The sequence below is a fragment of the Pelophylax lessonae genome (genome assembly GCF_965119305.1).
Source record: "Pelophylax lessonae genome assembly, chromosome: 7".
In the NCBI taxonomy this organism is placed as follows: Eukaryota; Metazoa; Chordata; class Amphibia; order Anura; family Ranidae; genus Pelophylax; species Pelophylax lessonae.
In genome coordinates this window covers 294,887,553-294,907,151 of record NC_138774.1, presented here as the reverse complement: position 1 = coordinate 294,907,151, position 19,599 = coordinate 294,887,553, and the positions used below count along the sequence as shown (strand labels likewise).

At 48.6% G+C, this 19,599-nt stretch overlaps 1 protein-coding gene across 1 annotated transcript in view; it reads right to left on the bottom strand.

Annotated features, from left to right (window-relative positions):
* Nucleotides 1-19,599, bottom strand: part of GPR173 (G protein-coupled receptor 173) — a 32,298-nt gene extending 12,699 nt beyond the window's left edge. The window contains exon 1 of the mRNA XM_082263595.1: nt 19,081-19,599. The gene's annotated coding sequence lies outside the window, so the exon portion shown is untranslated. The remainder of the gene's footprint in view (nt 1-19,080) is intronic.

Genomic DNA, 19,599 nt, shown 5'->3' with positions numbered 1-19,599 from the left:
TGCCTTCATCCTAGTAACAGAACCTGTCTGCATCCTAGCAACGATGAACACTATTAAGCAGATGGCATCTGAGTCCTAGCAGCAAAGGTCTCCAGCCATAAGATGGTCCCTGCATCCTAGCAACAGGACAAGACTAGGTGGCAGAAGCCACTTGCATTCTAGCAATGAAGGATTCTAGGGTGCAGAGCTCCCTGCATCCTAAAAATGAAGGATACTGGGGAGCAGAAGCCACATTGGTCCTAGCAATGAAGGACACTAGGTAGCAGATGTCACCTGCGTCCTAGCAACAAAAGGAGACTAGGTGGCAGAAGCCACCTGCATCCTAGCAATAAAGGACACAAGGTGGCAGAAACCACCTGCAGCCTAGCAATGAAGGATTCTAGGTGCTAAAGCTCCCTGCATTCTAAAAATGAAGGATACTGGGGGAAGAAGCTACCCTGGTCCTAGCAATGAAGGACACTAGGTAGCAGACATAACTGCGTCCTAGCAACAAAAGGAGACTAGGTAGGTGGCAGAAGCCACCTGCATCCTAGCAATAAGGGACACCAGGTGGCAGAAGTTGTCTACAATGTTGCAACTTACAGTGCAAATGTACTGTACTGAAGTACAAAGAGTCATCTGTGGCCTAGCAATTAAGGACGCCAAGTGACAGAGGCTGCCTTCACCCTAGCAACAGAGGCCGTTTGCATCCTAGCAACGATGAACACTATGGAGAAGATGGCACCTGAGTCCTAGCAACAAAGAACGCTAGACAGCAGAAGCTGCCTGCTCTGTAGCAACAGAAGGTCACTAAGTGGCCTCTGCCTTCTGCGTCCTGAATATAAAGGTCGCTAGGTGGCAGAAGTCATCTGTGTTCTAGCAACAAAGGACACTAGGCATAGGAAGTTACCTGCATCCTAGCAACAGAACAAGACTAGGTGGCAAAAACCACCTGCAGCCTAGCAATGAAGGATTCTAGGTGCCAAAGCTCCCTGCATCCTAAAAATTAAGGATACTGGGGGGAAGAACCCACCCTGGTCCTAGCAATGAAGGACACTAGGTAGCAGGCGTCACCTGAATCCTAGCAATAAAGGACACAAGGTGGCAGAAGCTGTCTGCAATGTAGCAACTTAAAGCACAAATGAACTCTACTGAAGTACAAAGAGTCATCTGTGGTCTAGCAATGAAGGACGCCAAGGGACAGAAGCTGCCTTCACCCTAGTAACAGAAGCCGTCTGCATCCTAGCAACGATGAACACTATGGAGAAGATGCCATTTGCATCCTTGCAATAGAACACGGCTAAGTGGCACAAGCCACCCGCATCCTAGCAATGAATGATGCTGGGGGCAGAGCTGCCTGCATCCTAAAAATGAAGGATACTGGGGGCAAATTCCACCTGCATCCTAGCAATGAAGGATGCTAGGCAGCAGATGTCACCTGTGTCATAGCAATGAAGGATGCTAGGCAAGAGAAACCACCTGCATCCTTGCAACAGAAGGAGGCTAGGTGGCAGAAACCACTTGCACCCTAGCAATGAAGGATGCTGTGTAGCAGAAGCTGTCTGCATCCTAGAAACAAAAGATAATAGGGGACAGAAACCAACGGTGTCCTAGCAACATGGGACACTAGGCAGAAGATGTCACCTGTATCCTAATAACAGAAGGATGCTAGGTGGCATAAGGCCACTTGCAACCCAGCAAGAGAAGGATATTAGGTGGCAGAAGCCACCTGTATCTTAACAACAGAAGGATGCTCAAGGTGGTAGAAGCCGCCAGCTTCCTAGCAACAGAAGGATACTAGGTGGTAGAAGCCGCTAGCTCCCTAGCAATGACGGAGTGCTAGGCAGCTTTCCTTCATCAATGGTGTTCTAGATAACATTGTTCCTCCATAGATACAGTACAGTGAGTGAGCGTAGTCATCCTAGAACAGGGATTGTGTCATTGGCCAAAAATTGGTTCAAACCTACCCTTCCTATTTATCGGTCTGTGCATGGAACACCAATGACATTCCCGGCTGGCAGATATTTGCTTATACATGGGTGGAATAAAAGAAACCGTTGGATTTGGACTGCATCAAGCTGTATCATAGCCTGTCTGACATCCTCATATGTCTTTGCCCTATGGCCACTAGATGGAGCTTTGTAGCATCTTATTTCCTATGATAGTCAGCTCCATCTAGTGGCCATAATGTGGTATTTTCAATCACTCACGCATTGAAAATTGAGCCTATGAACCAATTTACCTGCAATTTCAATTGGGCAAACAGGTAATGCAAATATTTAAAAAATACAGCCCTTAGTGCTGCCGCTGAATACCAATGCAAAAGGTTGTTTTTTATGACTGTGGCATTTTGGTATTTAGTATGCGATTGTATTTTTTTATATTATTGTAGCCCCCTTGTCCTAAACAGAGGCTACTATGTCAATTTCCTTTTTGACTGGGCTGTAGTTAGCCGAGACTGATTGTATAGTTTTTCACCTGTTTTTCCCCTAAGCTTAAGTTGGCTTGTGATTTCTCACTGTTGCCAGTAGAGGTCACTGGTATCTCTGGTCATAGTATGAGATTTCACAAACAAGTATGAATATTTATATATTTATAAATATATAACACAAGGTATGAATATTTATTTTTTCTTCATCCAATCCAGTAGGAGGTTTATGTCACTGGTGCATGCTGGGCGGAGGATATAAATAGTTGGAACAGGCCATGTGCTCTCTCTCTCTTCCTCTAGGCTTAGGCCTAGGGAAGTGCTGCTGGATGGTGCTCTGCTGATAGGCCCAATAGCCTGTATTTGGGATTAGGGTGTGCTGAAGTGGTCCTGGAGCAGGCTGTGCCAAGGGGGGGGACCCATGGGAGGCCCGTTGCTGGAGAGAGCCAGGAAGAAGGCTGGTCATTCAGAAGGGCCTGGTGAGTCACTTGGGAGGATGCAATGAAATTTGGGAATGTGCTTACAGCGTTGTTGCGTCTGCTTCAAGGTTCTGACACTGTGAAGCCGGATATTGATCCAAATCTGGAGACTCTCTAAGTGATCTGCTACAGTGTCTGGGACCCCTAACCCTCACCTCCTTACCACTCCAGAAGATTTTAGCACTGCGCTACTTTAACTAGTAATTGCTCGATCATGCAATGCTGTACACAGACTAGATTTAATAAAACGCATCCAATAAAAAAATTTAAAAAAAAAAAATCTATCAGTGCCTATCGGTGCTGCCATTCAGTGCCCTTCAGTGCTAACAGTTAGTGCCCTTCAGTGCTGCCTATCAGTGCCGCCTATCAGTGCTCATCAGTGCTGCCTATTAGTGCCTCCTCATCAGTGCCCACCAGTATCTCCTAACCAGTGCCCATCAGTATAGCATATCTATGCTGCGTATCATTGCCCATCAATGCTGCCAATCAGTGCCCTTCAGTGCTGCCTATGAGTGCCCATCAGTGCCGCCTATCATTGCTCATCAGTGCTGCCTATCATTGCCTCCTCATCAGTGCCCACCAGTGCTGCCTCACCAGTGCCCATTAGTGCAGCATATCAGTGCAGCATATCGGTGCCCATCAATGCTGCCCATCAGTGCCGTCTATTAGCACCCATCAGTGCAGCCTATCAGTGCTACCTATAAGTGCCCATTAGTGCTGCCTATCAGTACCTCTTCATCAGTGCCCACCAGTGCTGCCTCATCAGTGCAGCCTCATCAGTGCCCACCAGTGCATCCATTTAGTGCCCATCAGTGCATTCTCATCAGTGCCCATCAGTGCAGCCTATTAGTGCCCACTTGTGCAGTCTCATCAGTCCCATCAGTGCAGCCTATTAGTGCCCATCAGTGCTGACTCATCAGTGCAGCCTATCAGTGTTCATCAGTGCAGCCGATTAGTGCCCATTAGTGCAGCCTCATCAGTGCCTATCAGTGTAGCCCATTAGTGCCCATCAGTGCAGCCTATTAGTGCCCATCAGTGCTGCCTCATCAGTGCACATCAGCGCAGCCTATTAGTGCCTATTAGTGTAGCCTTTTAATGCCCATCAGTGCTACCTATTAGTGCCCATCAGTGCAGCACCACCAGCACACATTAGTGAAGGAGAAAAATTACCTGTTAGCAAAATGTTATAACGGTCTTTTTTCATTTGTTTAGCAAAAAATAAAAACACCAGCGGTGAATAAATACCACCAAAAGAAAGCTCCATTTGTGTGAAAAAAATGTCATATGTGTACAGCGTTGCATGACTGCGCAATTGAGGGCAGGAAGAGGCTGAAAGTGCCCGGTATTGGGGGGGCAGAGAAAGGGGGAGAAAGTGCCCAGTATTGTGGGGGGGGGGGCCAGGAAGGGGGTGAAAGTGCCCGGTAGGCAAGTGGTTAAGGGTTCCTCGAGGGTAAAAATGCTGAGTAAGTCCGGTGTAGAGCCAGCTTTGGAAATCTGCCCCTAAACAAAGTCTACTGAATTTTGGTTCAATGAATTCCGCCGACGTGTGATTGTTTCCTGTCTGGCTGGATTTTGTATTCTTGTCTATTTTATCTTATTTTACATTCGTCTGACACTTCCAAAAACCCCGAGCAATACATAATCCGGAGTGTAAAATACTTCACTGTGACATTTTCCACGGCCGCTTAGCGCCACGCTTTAAAATATCACTTTTTTTTTATGTAGCTGACATGTTAGTCTAGAATAGGATTACCTGACCTTTCTTGCAGTTAAATGTGTAACGGAGGTTGTTATTTTTGGAAAAGGTTCTTCTTGCTTCAAAAGAGGTCAAATGTAGTCTGAATTCTTCGGCTTATTTTTCTTTCTTTTCAGATTTAAACTATCGTTTAAAAAAAAAAAAAAAAATGTTTCTCGGTATCACTGCAGGTACAAAAGGCCATTTATTGACAGAAGGTTGTGCAGACCGGCAAAGGATTTGATCTGCTGCAGATCTTTGATATCCTGAAACAAGACGCTGTGATTTTGTAGGACGGTCGCATGTTAGAATTAGAATTATGCCTGAAAAAATGTAACTGTCAACAAAAATATTTTCGCCGACTAAATTAACACAATTTTAGTCGACTAAAATACGACTAAAACTAAAACAGTTCAGATGACTAAAATGCGACTAAAACTAAAACGGTTCAGATGGCTAAAATACGACCAAACAACTAAAACAGCATTTTAGTCAAAAGACTAAAATACGACTAAAACTAAAACAATTCAGATGACTAAAATATGACTAAACAACTAAAACGGCATTTTAGTCAAAAGACTAAAATATGACTAAAACTAAATCAAAAATCGACATGAAAATTAACACTAGTGTTTGTTAGAGCCGGTCAGTGGTGGCTGGTGCTCCATCAGTCGGGGGTGGCAGCCGACCTCGCCCCCCCCCCCCCCATATCACTGCAGCCTGCACCACCACATCTCTCCCCCCTGCCCACCAGTTTACCTACCTTGTCCGTGACGGGCGGCGGAGGCTTCCCCCTCAGGCTCCTTCATATCCCTTCTCAGCGGCCGTCTCCTCCCCCCTTTTTTGCCAATAGCATGCCTTCTCCTTTCGGCCAATCAGAAAACAGATCTCAGGACCCACTTCCTGATTGGCCGGGAGGAGAATCAGTGTGGCAATAGCGAATATTTATTCGTTATTGTCCCACAACTGGGTGGGCTCAGGGCACAGTGCTCTGCGCCCCCGAACCCACCCTTTTTTGAAGCCTATTAGAGCCTCTGGCTTTAATCACATGCTTCAAAAAAAAAAAAATCCCATTGGAATCCATGCGTCCGGTGCCCTGCATGTAGATTAGGGGGCCGGACGCATGGCTAGGAGGGGCGGCGTCCCTGCGCCCCCCCCAATGGACGGGCCGCCACTGGAGCCGGCGGTCGGATTTCAGAAGAATACAGCTGATGCGGCTCAGGAACCGCTCGGCCATTATCCCAGCGAGCAGGAGGGGACCACCCCCCGCCGCCTTCCATTGCTCTGCCTGGGTCTCTTGGCCCACCAGGAGACCTGAGCAACCAGCCGACACGTTTGCCGGCTAATTGGAGTCCCTAACAAAGCCAGATTCGATTTTTCAGAAGATAACAGACGATGCAGCTCGGGAGCCGCACGGCCATTATCCCAGCGAGTGGGAAGGGATGGTGTATATTGATTGGTTTGTGCAAAAGTTATCCCGTCTACAAAATATGAGGTATTTTAATGTAATTTTTATTTATTTACTTATATTTTACCATTAACTGACAATTGCGCAGTCATGCGATGCTCTACCCAAATAAAATTGATGTCCTTTTTTTCCCTACAAATGGAGCTTTCTTTCGGTGGTATTTGATCACCTGTGCGCTTTTTTTTTTTTTCTTTTTTTTTTGCCTGAGCAGGATCCCAACTGCTCAGTTTGGGGGCACTGACTGTCAGAGAGGGCCTACCAGATGTTTGGCTAATAGAAACATGGATACACGAAGAATGACTAATAGAAATGCGTATGCACGCAGAAATTTCGGCAGAATGGTGACTAGGCTCGCACATGCGCACAGGAATGTGCATGGGCGAGCGCAGGCGAGCACATCTGCGCAATCAATGCATTTTGGCGCCAGACGGACTACTCATGCTCCAGTGCTGACTGGTCTTTTTAGCTGTTCCCTGTGTTACTGGGAATGGTGAGCTGCTGTTGTGGGGATCTACTATCTGCTGCCAGAGAGACTGAGCCCTTTAGGAACTGACCATATAGTCAACTAGCAGCCCTTTTTCTGCCAGCAGGCTTGATTGGGACTATTCTCATGTGCACCTGTGATACCTGTGGGCCCCAACGCTAGCAAGCTGAAGAGTTAGGATTAAAGACTGTCCCTTTACAGCTGCTACACAGTGGGTTTCGCTGTAGGAGTGGCAGAAATAGCCTGTAAGAGACTCTTTGTGTCTAGGAGGTGTCACAGTGACCTTCACTTATTGCCTATGCTAAGAGGTGCCTCTCAGGGCACATGGCACTATATCCTAGCCATCCTCCCTGAGTGCAATCCGATGCTGCATCTGTCCCTCACCACATCTACACCAAGAACTGAGTGATCAAAGAATGCTGATTGCGTAGTTCTTGATCTTCAGTGAGCAGAAAACCTGTGACTGTCAGTGCTCAGTCCCTCCAGTCCTCAATGGAACGCCGGGCTGTGGAGAGGGGTGGGAGTGGCAGGCTCAGACTCTCAGCGGCTCGCTGAGAGGTTGAGCCATCTGCCGGTCTATGCATCTGGGTGGATCCTAACATTAAAGTCAGGATCTCTCCAGAGTCTAGAGCGGCTGAGTGACCTCATCTGACAGCGGGCTTTAGAAGAGTGAAATGTTCTATTTGAATGCAGAGAAATCCAAGAACCAACTGGGCAAACTGAAGGTGAAAAGTATTTTTAATTATTGACTCATCTATAAAGTATACTGGAAATTAAAGGGCCTACGCTGTGCCACTTCCCAATTCATGTGCATTGATAATATTACGCCTACACACCAAATACCGCAGCTCAAAACAACAAAGCTACACTGCATGGTACACAATAATTACATGTTCAATGATTCGACACAGGTGTCGGAACTATATATATTGCAAAAAGCTTTCTTTGACAGTAAGAACCTGAGAGGAGCCCGATTAACTTCATATATCCATAATGACTTCATGGGGGGTAACTGTAATAGATGGATGCTGAGGCTTAGTCAAAGTCAATACATCTCTTTCCTGCACTTAACTGTGCATGTACTATCATCTACCTATTAGATGTACCTTATAGGACTTTTGTAGGGTATTTTAGATTTTTTTTGAGGGTTTGGAAGAGTTTTGAACTTTTGAGAGGTTTCTTGCAGGCCTAGATTGGCAACCCTGTTGGACTAGCCCTTTAGAGCATCCTCAGGTGAGGCCTCACTACTTATAAATACAGTGCCGCTGTGACACATGCATTAATTGATAGCTTGCGATTCCAGTTTGTATTCCACATGGGCCAAAACACAATACACATTAGGAGGGGAACCCTTGGGGGAATCAAAAATGGAGAAAGATCTGGGAGTCTTGGTTGATGATAGATTAGGCAACAGCATGCAATGTCAAGCGGCAGCTGCCAAAGCCAGCAGAATATTAGCATGCATAAAGAAAGGGATGTATTCCAGAGATAAGACTATAATCCTTCCACTTTATAAAACTCTGGTCCGACCGCATCTGGAGTATTCTGTCCAGTTCTGGTCGCCAGTCCTCAGGAGGGATGTGTTGGAGCTGGGGAGAGTCCAGAGAAGGGCAACTAAACTGAATAGGGGATTGGAGGACCTTAGCTATGAAGAGCGGCTGCAATCGCTCAATTTATTCTCTCTGGAGAAGAGACGCCTGAGGGGGGACATGATAGCAATTTATAAATATCTCAATGGGGAAAAAAGCTTAGAAAAAAAGCTGTTCATTCGAAGGGATTGCATGAGGACAAGAGGGCATACAATGCGATTAGAGGAGAAGCGTTTTAACCTCAGGCAACGCGGGGGGTTCTTTACTGTTAGGGCTACAAGATTGTGGAATTCTCTACCACAAGAGGTGGTTTCTGTGGGAAGTATGGTGGCTTTCAAAAGACTCTTAGACTTACATCTCAAGGATCAGGACATTAAGGGCTATGTGAGATGATTACAGCCACACACACCTACACAGGTTGAACTGGATGGACTATTGTCTTTATTCAACCTCACCTACTATGTAACTATGAGTATTGGATAAGGTTGCTGCCTACAGTTTTAGGGTAGGGAAGAGTGAGGTTAGAGTCAAAAGTAGTTTGGAGGAGGAGGGCTGAATGTAGCCCTTGAAGGAGAGTTAGGACCTCAACACCCTGTAAAGCTACATGGGAAGCCATAGGTATAACTTGGGTGGGGTTGGTGCCTACATTCTTAGGGTAGGGCAGAGTGGGGTCAAGAGTAGTTTAAAGAGAGAGGAAGAGGTCTGATTTGAGCCCTTGATCCAGAGATAGGCCCTCATCAGTTTTTAAGTCCACATGGGAAGCCACAGTTGTAGTTGGGGTAGGGTCGGTGCCTACATTGTCAGGGTAGGGTGGAGTGGGGAAAAGTCAAGAGTAGTTTGAAGAGCGAAGAAAAGTTTAGATTGGAGCCCTTGTGGGAGAGTTTGGTCCGCAACAGTTTGTAAGGCCACATGGGAAACCATAGGTATAGCTCGGTTGGCGTTGGTGCCTACAGTATCAGGGTAGGGCAGAGTGGGGTAGAGTCAAGAGCAGTTTGAAGAGAGAAGAGGAGGTCTGGTTGGAGCCCTTTGTGGCAGAGCTAGGGCCTCAACAGTTTTTATGGCCAGATGGGAAGCCTTGACTCTAACTGGGGTGGGGTCAGTGACTACAATGTCAGGGTAGGGTGGAGTGGGGAGGAGTCAAAAGTAGTTTGGTTCAAGAAGAGGAGTCTAACCAGAGCCATTGTGGAAGAGTTTGGCCCTCAACAGTTCGTAAGGCCACATAAGAAGCTATGGGTGTAGCTGGGGGTGGGGTTATTACCTACAGTGTCAGGGTAGGGTGGAGTGAGGAGGAGTCAAAAGTAGTTTGGATAGAGAAGAGGAAATCTGATCAGAGCCCTCATGGGAGAGTTAGGCCCTCAACAGTTTGTAAGGCCACATGGGAATCCATGAGTATAGGTGGAGATAGTGCCTATAATGTCAAGGAAGGGCAGAGTGGAGAAGAGTCAAGAGTGGTTTCGAGAGAGAAGACTGAACATAGCCCTCGTTGGAGAGTTAGGACCTCCAACAGTTTGTAAGGCCACATGGGAAGCCACAGGTGTAGCTGGGGTAGGGTCAGTGCCTACATTGTCAGGATAGGGCAGAGTGGGGAAAAGTCAAGAATATTTTGGATATAGAAGAGGAAATCTGATCAGAGCCCTTGTTACATAGGACTTCAACAGTTCGTAAGGCCACATGAGAAGCTATGGGTGTAGCTCGGGTGGGTTCATTGCCTACAGTGTTACGGTAGGATGGAGTGGGGAGAAGTCAAGAGTAGTTTGGATTCCAATAGACACACTCCTAAACCTTGTGGATGGCCTTCCCAGAAGAGTTGAAGCTGTTATAGCTACAAAGGGTGGGCCAACTCAATATTGAACCCTACGGACTAAGACTGGGAAGCCATTAAAGTTCATGTGCGTGTAAAGGCCGGCGTCCCAATACTTTTGGTAATATAGTGTATGTTCATTTCACTGTGTATTAAGCTGTTTGCTTTTAATTATACTTTATTGTGAATAAGAGGTGCAATTAAAATGGTGCTGGAGGGTCACATGCAGCCCCTGGGTTGGTGGGTGTGCACCAGCTCTATAACAAGTAGAAAAATCCAACCTGCCTGGAAAATATCCACCCTTTCGCCCCATCAGTCAGTAGTGTTAGTAGTCATCGGTAGGATTAAGTCTACACAAATGTCCCTTTCCCTTGCTTTTAAAATCAAATTTCAATGAAATACATATAAGGGAGCTGTTTAACTGCCAAAAGAGTTGTATTTCTGCCCATCCGGTTCTGAGATTTACACAGCTCCGCCACACAGCACGACCCTGTCTGGCATAGATGAGGACCGGCGGCGTAAGAATAGCCATAGCAGCCCACGTAGCTGCTTTAGGGCCTGGGATAGGAGGGGCACCTTTTTAGGGTGACTATTAGGAAAAAACGAATTGTAAAGCTTAGTATGGGAAATTTGTCAAACCTTGGGGTTGTCTAGTCCAGGGGCCCTCAACCCTAGTAAGACCGGGGCCCGATAAACTCTTCTAAAACCCTCCAATAGTTAAAAAAAAGTTTATAACCATACAATATGAGAATGCAAGAGAATAGCCTCTAAATCATTGGTGTCAGTGAGCTTGTGGCCCTCCAGGAGAGAATAGCTCACCAAATAAATTGTGTCAGTGGGCTTGTGGTCCCTAGGAGAGAATAGCTTCCACAGTTAATGGTGTCATGGGGTTTGTGGCCTCCAAGAGAGACTAGATTCCCCAGTTAATGGTGTCATGGGGTTTGTGGCCTCCAAGAGAGAATAGCTTCCCCAGTTTATGGTGTCAGTGGGCTTGTGGCCTCCTGGAGAGAATAGCTGCCCCATTTAAGGGTGTCAGTGGGTTTGTGGCCCCCAGGAGAGAAAAGCTTCCCCATTTAAGGGTGTCAGTGGGTTTGTGGCCCCCAGGAGAGAATAGCCAGGAGAGAATAGCTTCCCCAGTTAAGGATGTCAGTGGGTTTGTGTCCCCCTAGAGAGAATGGCTTCCCCAGTTAATGGCATCAGTGGGCTTGTGGCCCAAGGAGAGAATAGCTTTCCTAGTTGAACCAGTTGTGCCTCCCCCCCCCCCATGAGAGAAAGAGAATAGCTCCCCTCCCCAAATTAATGGTGTCAGTGGGCCTGTGGCCCCTAGGAGAGCACAGCTCCCCCAGTTAATGGTGAAAGTGGGCTTTTGCCCCCTCCAGGAGAGAATAGCTCCCCCATTTAATGGTGGCAGTGGGCGTGTTCCCCCCCCCCAGGAGAAAATAGCTCGCCAAATGAATGGTGTCAGTGGGTTTGTGGCCCCAGGAGAGAATGGCTTCCACAGTTAATGGTGTCAGTGGGTTTGTGGCCCCCAGGAGAGAATAGCCAGGAGAGAATAGCTTCCCCAGTTAAGGATGTCAGTAGGTTTGTGTCCCCCCCCCCCCCCAGGAGAGAATAGCTTCCACAGTTAATGGTGTCAGCGGGTTTGTGGCCCCCCAGGAGAGAATGGCTTCCACAGTTAATGGTGTGTGTCAGTGGGTTTGTGGCCCCCAGGAGAGAATAGCCAGGAGAGAATAGCTTCCCCAGTTAAGGAGGTCAGTAGGTTTGTGCCCCCCCCCCCCCCCCAGGAGAGAATGGCTTCCCCAGTTAATGGTGTCAGTGGGCTTGTGGCCCGCAGGAGAGAATAGCTCCCCCAGTTAATGGCATCAGTGGGCTTGTGGCCCCAGGAGAGAATAGCTTCCCTAGTTGCACCAGTTGTGCCTCCTCCCCCCCCCCCCCCATGAGAGAAAGAGAATAGCTCCCCTCCCCAAATTAATGGTGTCAGTGGGCCTGTGGCCCCTAGGAGAGCGTAGCTCCCCCAGTCAATGGTGAACATGGGCTTTTGCCCCCTCCAGGAGAGAATAGCTCCCCCATTTAATGGTGGCAGTGGGCGTGTGCCCCCCAGGAGAAAATAGCTCGCCAAATGAATGGTGTCAGAGGGTTTGTGGCCCCCAGGAGAGAATAGCTTCCCCAGTTAATGGTGTCAGTGGGTTTGTGGCCTCCAGGAGAGAATAGCTTCCCAAGTTAATGGTGTCAGCGGGTTTGTGGCTTCCAGGAGAGAATAGCTTCCCCAGTTAATGGTGTCAGTGGGTTTGTGGCCCCCAGGAATGGCACCCAGGAGAGAATAGCTTCCATAGTTAAGGATGTCAGTAGGTTTGTGGCCCCCAGGAGAGAATAGCTTCCCCGGTTAATAGTGCCAGTAGGCTTGTGGCCCGCAGGAGAGAATAGCTCCCTCAGTTAATGGCACCAGTGGGCTTGTGGCCCCAGGAGAGAATAGCTTCCCCAGTTGCACCAGTTGTGTCCTCCCCCCCCCCCCCCCCCATGAGAGAAAGTGAATAGCTCCCCTCCCCAAATTAATGGTGTTAGTGGCCCCTAGGAGAGCGTAGCTCCCCCAGTTAATGGTGTTAGTGGGCTTTTGCCCCCTCTAGGAGAGAATAGCTCCCCCATTTAATGGTGGCAGTGAGCGTGTGCGCCCCCCCAGGGAGAAAATAGCTTGCAAAATGAATGGTGTAAGTGGGCTTGTGGCCCCCAGAAGAGAATAGCTTCCCCAGTTAATGGTGTCAGTGGGCTTGTGGCCCGCCCCCTCCCCCAGGAGAGAAAGAGAATAGCTTCCCAAATGAATGGTGTCAGTAGGCTTGAGGCCCCCAGGAGAGGATAGCTTCCCAAATGAATGGTGTCAGGGGGCTTGTGGCCCCCAGGAGAAGATTGCTCCCTCAGTTAATCGTGTCAGTGGGCTTGTGGATCCCCCAGGAGAGAATAGCTCCCTCAGTTAGTTGGTGTCAGTGGACTTGTGGCCCCAGGAGAAAATAGCTTCCCCAGTTAATGGTGTTAGTGGGTTTTTGGCCCGCAGAAGAGTTAATGGTGTCAGTGGGCTTGTGCTCCCCCCCCCCCCCCCCAGCAGAGAAAGAGAATCGCTTCCCAAATGAATGGTGTCAGTGGGCTTGTGACCTCCCAGGAGAGAATAGCTCCCTCAGTTAATGGTGTCAGGGGGCTTGTAGCTTTCAGGAGAGAATAGCTCCCCAAATGAATGGAGTTAGTAGGCTTGTGGCCCCTAGGAGAAAATGGCTCCCTCAGTTAATGGTGTCAGTGGACTTGTGGTCCCCAGGGAAGAAGAATAGCTCAGAAATCTATTAAGTCAATGGGATTATAGTTACCAGGGGAAAACAGGAGAGAATAGCTCCCTCAGTTAATGGTGTCAGTGGGTTTGTGGCCCCCAGGACAGAATAGCTTCTCCAGTTAATGGTGTTAGTGAGCTTGTGGCCCGCAGGAGAGAATAGCTCCCTCAATTAATGGCGTCAGTGGGCTTGTGGCCCCACGAAAGAATAGCTTCCCCAGTTAATGGTGTCAGTGGGCTTGTGCCCCCCCCCAGAGAGAAAGAGAATAGCTCCCCAAATGAATGGTGTCAGTGGGATTGTGGCCCCCCAGGAGAGAATAGCTGCCTCAGTTAATGCTGTCCTTGGGCTTGTGGCCGCTAGGAGAGAATTACTCACTCGGTTAATGGCGTTAGTGGGCTTGTGACCCCCAGGAGAGAATAGCTCCCTCAGTTAATGGTGTCATTAGACCTGTGGCCCCCAGGAGAGAATAGCTCCCTCAGTTAATGGTGTCAATAAACTTGTGTTCCCCAGGGGAGAAAAGCTCCCGAAATCTTTTATGTCAATGGGATTATAGTTACCAGGGGAAAACAGACCCTAAGTTCATTGATGTCAGTGGGATTGTGGCCTCTGGGGGATAACAGCTCCTCCAAAGTGGCCCCCAAGGGAAAAGAGACCCAAAGTTAATTTGTGTCAGTGGGTTTGTGGTCCCCACGGGAGAATAGCCCCTCATATCATTGGCATCAGTTAGATAGTGTCCCTCAGATCGTTGGTGTCAGTGGAATATTGTGCCCCAGGGAAGAATGGCCCCTCTAATTATTGGTGTCAGTGGAATAGAGGTCCCTAAGGGAAAATGGCCCCTCATCAATAGTGTGCGTGCGATAGTGGCCCCCAAGGCAGATTGGCCCTCAAACCATTGGTTTCAATGGTGGTACTTACCTTGGGACAAGAACCACAGATGAGCATACCATACTGCTTGCCAGTACTCTTCTAATGGTATCTTTCCCGGCACAGTAGCACCAAATTTATTTCAGATCTGTCAGGTGCGGATCAATCCATCCACAGAGTGATTTCAGTCCGGGTACTCTCATTCATAAAAGTAGTAGTAGTACCCCTGACCGCATCTCAGCAGTGTAGATTTGTTGCTCTCCAAATGTCTGCTACAGACTGAAATAATCCTTGTATGTATAATGCAGTCCCGATCCCAGAGTTTCTCCTCTGCTGTATCCCTGTATGCCTAATGCAGTCCCGATCCCAGAGTTTCTCCTCTGCTGTATCCCTGTATGCCTAATGCAGTCCCGATCCCAGAGTTTCTCCTCTGCTGTATCCCTGTATGCCTAATGCAGTCCCGATCCCAGAGTTTCTCCTCTGCTATATCCCTGTATGCCTAATGCAGTCCCAATCCCAGAGTTTCTCGTCTGCTATAACCCAGTATGACTAATGCAGTCCAAATCCCAGAGTTTCTCCTCTGCTACACCCCTGTGTGTCTAATGCAGTCCCGATCCCACAATTTCTCCTCTGCTGTATCCCTATATGCCTAATGCAGTCCCGATCCGAGAGTTTCTCCTCTGCTATATCCCTGTATGCCTAATGCTGTCCCGATCTCAGAGTTTCTCCTCTGCTATATCCCTGTATGCCTAATGCAGTCCCGATCCCAGAGTTTCTCCTCTGCTATATCCCTGTATGCCTAATGCAGTCCCAATCCCAGAGTTTCTCGTCTGCTATAACCCAGTATGACTAATGCAGTCCAAATCCCAGAGTTTCTCCTCTGCTACACCCCTGTGTGTCTAATGCAGTCCCGATCCCAGAGTTTCTCCTCTGCTGTATCCCTATATGCCTAATGCAGTCCCGATCCGAGAGTTTCTCCTCTGCTATATCCCTGTATGCCTAATGCAGTCCCGATCCCAGAGTTTCTCCTCTGCTATATCCCTGTATGCCTAATGCAGTCCCAATCCCAGAGTTTCTCCTCTGCTATATCCCTGTATGCCTAATGCAGTCCCAATCCCAGAGTTTCTTGTCTGCTATAACCCAGTATGACTAATGCAGTCCCAATCCCAGAGTTCCTCCTCTGCTATACCCCTGTGTGTCTAATACAGTCCCGATCCCAGAGTTTCTCCTCTGCTGTATCCCTGTGTGTCTAATGCAGTCCCGATCCCAGAGTTTCTCCTCTGCTGTATCCCTGTATGCCTAATGCAGTCCCGATCCCAGAGTTTCTCGTCTGCTATAACCCAGTATGACTAATGCAGTCCAAATCCCAGAGTTTCTCCTCTGCTACACCCCTGTGTGTCTAATGCAGTCCCGATCCCAGAGTTTCTCCTCTGCTGTATCCCTATATGCCTAATGCAGTCCCGATCCGAGAGTTTCTCCTCTGCTATATCCCTGTATGCCTAATGCAGTCCCGATCCCAGAGTTTCTCCTCTGCTATATCCCTGTATGCCTAATGCAGTCCCGATCCCAGAGTTTCTCCTCTGCTATATCCCTGTATGCCTAATGCAGTCCCAATCCCAGAGTTTCTTGTCTGCTATAACCCAGTATGACTAATGCAGTCCCAATCCCAGAGTTTCTCCTCTGCTATACCCCTGTGTGTCTAATACAGTCCCGATCCCAGAGTTTCTCCTCTGCTGTATCCCTGTGTGTCTAATGCAGTCCCGATCCCAGAGTTTCTCCTCTGCTGTATCCCTGTATGCCTAATGCAGTCCCGATCCCAGAGTTTCTCCTCTGCTATAACCCAGTATGACTAATGCAGTCCCAAACCCAGAGTTTCTCCTCTGCTATAACCCTTCATGTCTAATGCAGTCTCAATCCCAGAGTTTTTCTTCTACTTTACTGTAACTCTGTATATCTAATGCAGTCCCAATCCCAAAGAGTTTCTCCTCTGCTATATACCTGTATGTCTAATGCAGTCCCAATCCCAGAGTTTCTCCTCTGCTATAACCCTGTATGCCTAATGCAGTCCTAATCCCAGAGTTTCTCCTTTGTTATAACCCTTTATGTCTAATGCAGTCCCGATTCCCAGTCCTGATCCCGGAGTTTCTCCTCTGCTATTATTATTATTAGACAGGATTTATATAGTGCCAACAGTTTGCGTAGCACTTTACAACACGAGGGCAGACAGTTACAATACAATTCAATACAATGGAATACCAGTTTTGGGTGGAGCTGGCATTTTATAACTTAATAGTGCATCATTGATTTTTAAATCAACTTTTGTTGAATCTGGTGGTGCCTGCAGGACCACCCATGGCTCGAATTCTGGCCAATTTAGCAGGTGTCGGCTTAAACTTGACTCATCTATGGGGTCTTCTGGGGTCTTCTTACATTAGACCGGTAGAGATCAATGCTATTACAGATCTTTTACAATGCCCCCGGTCCTGGTTGTTGGGTCCATAAGTACCAACGGGCCCAGGCTGCAGGTTGAACACCAGGCCTGTATGTGCTGCATGCCTTCTCTTGGTTCTCCTGCAGCATGCCTGGCACACACACCAGCTGTCAGTGCCATGTCCCCTTTATAATAGGATCTGAATGCTTTTCATGGATAAGTCCCTCAGATACCCACTCTTGGCCTGGCTGTGATCTCAGAGGCCTTGGCATTCTAATTGGACAACAAAGTCTTGGCCAGCTGCCCCCATAGAAGGGTCATTCCAGGAGGTTATGTCTGTGCAGTGGGAGTGGTAAGCAAATAGGGTTAGTAAGCCAAGCAGAACCTGCAGTAACACAAACAGTATAAATGTGCCCTTTGGGTACCAAAGGGCACAGAAGTACCAAAGAACGGCATGCAGCCCTCGGGATGCAGGTTTGACTCCAGAGTTGTACGTGATGCTTGCCTTTGTTGCTGGTAACAAAGGCCATGTCAGTGGGTGCCTCCGCTCTGTCAAGGGCTGTATATGATACTTGCCTTCATTGGTGGTGACAAAGGCCGTAATAGTGGATGCCTAACTTGCCAAAGGGCTGGAGTAATGATAGCCTTCAATGTTGGTGACAAAGGCTGTAATAGCGGATGTCTACCTCTGCCTAGGGTTATACGTATGCTTACCTTCAATGTTGGTGACAAAGGCTGTAATAGCGGATGTCTACCTCTGCCAAGGGTTATACGTATGCTTACCTTCAATGTTGGTGACAAAGGCTGTAATAGCGAATGTCTACCTCTGCCTAGGGTTATACGTATGCTTACCTTCAATGTTGGTGACAAAGGCTGTAATAGCGAATGTCTACCTCTGCCTAGGGTTATACGTATGCTTACCTTCAATGTTGGTGACAAAGGCCATAGCAATGGATGTCTACCTCTGCCATGGACTGTAGTAACGCTTGCCTTCAGCGTCAGTGACAAAGACCATAGCAGTGGATGCCTACCTCTGCGAAGGGCTACATAGCCAACATCTGCCAAGGGGTGAATGTGCTGCTTGCCTTTAGTGTTGGTGATAAAAGCCCTATTGGTGGATGCCTATTTCTGCCAAGGGCTATACATGCTGCTTGCCTTCAGTGTTGGTGACAAAGGCTGTAGCAGTGGATGCTTTCCTTTACCAAGGGCTACACATGCTGCTTGCCTTCAGTGTTGGTGACAAAGGCCATAACATTGGATGCCTACCTTTGCCAAGGGCTGTACTTGCTGCTTGCCTTTAATGTTAATGACAAAGGCCATAACATTGGATGCCTACCTCTGCCAAAGACTCTACATGTTGCTTGCCTTCAATGCTGGTAACAAAGGCTGTAACGGTTAATGCCTATCTCTGCCGAGGGCTGTGCGTGCTGCTTGCCTTTAACATTGGTGAGAAAGGCCATAACGTTGAATGCCTACCAGCGCCAAGGGCTGTGCATGCTGCTTGCCTTCAAAGTTGGTGACAAAGGCCATAACGGTGGATGCCTATCTCTGCCAAGGGCTGTACGTGCCTTTACTGTCGGTGACAAAGGCCGTAGCAGTGGATGCCTACCCCTTGGTTCTCCTGCAGCATGCTTGGCACACACAGGCACACACGCCAGCTGTCAGTGCCACGTCCCCTTTTATTATACGATCTGGATGCCTTTCTCGGGGAAGCACATCAGATACCCCCTGGCCTGGCTGCAATCTCCAAGGCCTTGGCATGCCAAGTGGGCATTACATTCATAACCCAGCAGCCCCCCATAGGGGGGGGTCACTGTAGCACACAGGGGGCTATGTCCGTGCAGAGGTGGGGGGTTAACAAGCCAAGCAGAAGCTGCAGTAACACATTGAATAGAAAGGCCTGTGTCTCCGAGGAAGCTTTTATGTACCTGCAACAACAATACTGCCTAGACAATGGCCAGGCATAGGACCGTCATCGCACACAAAGGAGGCCTGGAGCCTCTTTTGGGTTCAATAGCCTCATGATCTGCCTCCTTATACAAAGGTGCAGTAACCCTTTCACAGCCAGAGCACCACCAAGGCCCTTCTGGTGGAGAAAGGGTGAAGGCTAGGAGCAGCGGACAGAAGCCCCCCCCAAAGCTACCATTAGAGGTGTTTGATGAGCCGGAGGATAGGATGGTGTTCAACCTGACATCCCCATTACTGTATGGCTGCACCATCCCTCCTGCCATTTGTGGAGTGACAGACGGAAAAAAAGGATGGTAGACATGACTACTGCCTGGAGATACGGAGAGTGCAGGGTAGACGGAGAAAACGATGGAGAGTGGGGGGAGGGGATGCCCAGGCGTACACATCGTAGAGTGATACAGTAACCATCACTATAGGAGAGGTGGTCTACGAGGAACTAGGGATGTCTTTAGACAGGAGATGGGGGGGGGGGGAGACAGACGGACACACAGATGACCCCTCCAGGTATGTGACAAGCAACGCAGGAAACGATCCCAGCCTTACCTGCTCGGCTGCTGGGCGTTAGCGGTGACCCAGCTGGAGATGGCACCAGGAAATGGTCTGTCGGGGGTGCCCGTCTGATTTTTCCTTCCAGGCCACTCCAGCAAAAGGAAACCAGCCATCTTCTACATGGTGGGGAGGGGGAGGCAGGGAGCGAAGGATAGAGATGGAGAAAGGAGGGAGGGTGGTGGTGGTGGTGGGGGGATGCTGATGGTGGGGAGGTATCCGCCTCTAGTTGCCATGGATACAGGAGCCGGATGACTTGTCGGCTCCGGATGTTCGCAGGGATAGGGCTCCATCCCTCCTCTGCTCCCAGCTGACATCATTCAGAAAGCTGCACTGGGTCTGGGTACAGAGGACGCTCCATTAATCTGTCTCCTTCTCAGCCTCACCGGCCAGGACGTATCGGCTTTGGAAGCGGAAGGCTTTGATTCCACAGATTCATCATCCGCACGTCGCCTTCCTAACGAGAGAAATGTCATTCATTACCTCCGAGTCCCCGCAGAGCATCACCAGGAGTCC